The following is a 3,331-nucleotide window of genomic DNA, read 5'->3' on the forward strand; positions in this document are numbered from 1 at the left end:
ACCAAAAGTCCAATGACATTTTCCATAGAAACAGGACGAACCATCTTAGGTTGTGTGTGGAACCACAAAGGACCCAGAAGAACCAAAGCGACCCTGAGGCAGGGGAATGTGTGGAGGCATCTCGTTCCCTGACTTCACACTTCATTATGAAGCTAGTCCCCCAAAATTGTGGCATTGGCAGAAAAACAGGCACACAGACCAGAGGAATAGAGCAGAGAGCCCAGGAATCAACCTACAGGTATGTGATCAGTTAATTCACAAGAAAGGAGCCAAGAACATACACCAGGGAAAGGACAGGCCCCTCAATAAACGGTGCTGGGAAAACCAGACACTACACGCCAAAGAACAACATTCAACTGTCTACACCCCACACAAAATGGGCCAAAAACCCAGTTTTCCACATCAAGCCCTTCCTCTCCTGGGTCCTCTGGAGACAGACACCCACAGCGGTCAGCCCTGCACAGGAACCTTCTCCCCACTTTTCCTCACCTTCTCCCTCAGCGGCATCACCTCCTAGCAGGTCCTGAGGAGATCAGGCTCATGTCAGCCTGAACTGGACCCCCCAGTGTCCCAGAGCTGAAGCCTCGGCGGGTCCTGAGGAGACCCGGTTTCCGTTAGTGTGGACTTGACCCCGGGTTGTACCGAAGCCAGGCCATCAGCGTGGACTCAGCCCCGCGTGTTCCTGAAGCCAAAGCCCCAGCAGGTCCCGAGGAGACAGGGCTCCTCCCAGCATGAACATGAACAGCGTGATCTGAACAGACATCCTGCCAAAAAAGTTACAGATAGTAAAAGTCATACAGAAAAAAGCTCAACATCATATACCATTAGGGAACTACAAATTAAAATCATGAGACACCATAGCACACCAATTGGGACTGCTAAGCTCCAAAAATATGACAATACCAATTGCTAGAGGGTGAGGAACAAAAGGAACTCTCCCTCATAGCTGGGGGGATGCCTGTGCAGCCACTTTGTAAGACAATTTGGCAGTTTTTTCCAAAGCTAAACAAGTCTCACGTTGGGATCCAACAATCATACTTCCAGTATTTAGGCAACTGCTTTGAAAATCTATGTCCAAATGCAAACAAGGATGCAATTATGCACAGCAGCACTTCCATAATGGCTAAAAACTTGAAATCAGGATATCCTTCAAAAGATGAATGCATAAGCAAATTGGGATACATCCATGTCAAGGCGAGTAGAATATGCCACCTCAAAATATGTCTCTCTGGCATAAGGGTTATTGGTCTGCTTTAAAAAGAATAGGGCTTCCCTGGTGGCTCAGTGAGTAAGAGTCCACCTGCCGATTCAGGGGACACAGGTTCGAGGCCCGGTCCGGGAAGATCCCACATGCCGCAGAGCAACTAAGCCTGTGCGCCACAACTACTGAGCCTGTGCTCTAGAGCCCGCGAGCCACAACTACTGAGCCCGTGTGCCACAACTACTGAAGCCTGCATGCCTAGAGCCTGTGCTCCGTGACAAGAAAAGCCACCACAATGAGAAGCCCCTGCTCGCCAACACCCAGAGAAAAGACTGCACGCAGCAACGAAGACCCAATGAAGCCAAAAATAAAATAATAAATTTATTTTTTAAAAAATCTCAGAAAACTGAGATTGCCGTTTTATGAAGGGCATTTACAATAGAGAAATCTCCATTTATAAGGGTATGTCCCTCTTTGCACCAAACATAGAAGGATAATTAAATCTTAAGTAACTCTTTTCAATGGGGAAGTCCTGACTTAAATGTGCACACAGCCATACCCTTGTTTACTGTGCTTTGCATGATAACCTTCCATAACTGGCCTTCCCCCCTTCCCCAGCATCTTTTCTGTTTTTAGCTGAAGACGGTATTGAAGGGGATGGTTTGGGGAGTGACTCAGTTTTCCGTGGTATCCCCCCTCTATTCAGAAGGTATACATGTTATTAAACTTCTGCTTTTCTCCTGGTAATCTGTCTTTTATTACAGGGGCGGGGGGGGGCCTCAACCAAGAACCTAGAAAAGTAGAGGGAAAATTGTTTTTCCTCCCATACACATGCAGTGGAATACTACTCAGCAGAAAGGAATGCACCATCCACCTATGGAAAGACATGGATAAACCTTCAGCGTGTACTGCTAAGTGAAAACTCCAGCCTGAGCAGGCTGCACACAGTATGACCCCATTGATGACATCCCGGGAAAGGCAAAGCTACATAGATGATAAGCAGATCATGGGGTGGGGGGTTTGAAGTAGTCCATGTGATACTCTAGGATGGATACCTGTCACTATGCATTTGTCTAAGCCCATAGAAGTGTGTAGCCCAAGGGGCCAATCATAATCTACTCAAATTTAGTTATTTAGGGTGTAGGATGTTGCACGATGGAATACGTCATGTGACAGAATCTAACTGTATTAGAAATATATGGAAACAACTCACTGTAGGGGATGGGGTAAAAGCTGCTGACTTAAGTTACCTTTGGAAATGAATGGAATCTGTAGGCTAAAGGCAAAATGGCCCGTATATATACAGTGGGCTTTGTTTTATGAAGTTCTTTCCAGGGTGTAGTAGCTAACAATTCTGAAACCTCTGCACATGTAATGTGGAAAGGAGCAATGCATAGATAAATGGCAGATGGTGGGAGCCAGGCTCCTTGCTGTGGGAGTGCGAAGTTACAGGTACGCAAGGGGAGAGCCTCTGCCCTCGTAATCCTGGATCTGGGCTTCCTGGGAGGATGCCGACTGGCCGGGGGGAACACACAGATCTTCACGCCGGGAAGACCCTGCAGACATAGGAACTTCGCACCCCATCTTTCCATCCACACCTGCTGGAAACACTCAGCACTCCGTAATCAGTCAACTGCAGCGTTTAAGACATTCTCACCCCTAAGCAAATAAAGGAGCGTGAGGGTCTTGCTTACCCCTAAGCTGTCCCAGAATCTAGGCCCTGGGTGGAGACAGTTTGGGGATTCCTGGGACACTGAATCCTGGCTCTGGGGGTGGAGCCAAGTTGGGGGCTCCTGGGCCTCTGAATCCAGGCCCTGGGGGTGGAGCCAGGTTGGGGGTTCCTGGGTCTCTGACCAGCAGGTGAGAGGAAGGAGGAAGACCAGTCCTGAGGACAGAGGTGCCCTGAAGTCTGTGAGCCCAGGAGCCCCGATGGGACTCATTCCCAGTGAGGACATGGGCGGGGCCTGCAGTGGTTCTGTGTTCCCCCTGGGCCCTTTGATGAAGCCATGGCAGCACTGGGCCCAGACGTCTCCTGGCGGCGTCTCAAACTCTGACACAGTGGTTTTACAAAGGAACAAGAGAATGGAGCTGAGCCCCTGACGGCCACTCCTTTCTGGCTCTGAGTTGCTT

The sequence above is a fragment of the Kogia breviceps genome, unplaced genomic scaffold (assembly GCF_026419965.1).
Source record: "Kogia breviceps isolate mKogBre1 unplaced genomic scaffold, mKogBre1 haplotype 1 scaffold_56, whole genome shotgun sequence".
NCBI lineage: Eukaryota > Metazoa > Chordata > Mammalia > Artiodactyla > Physeteridae > Kogia > Kogia breviceps.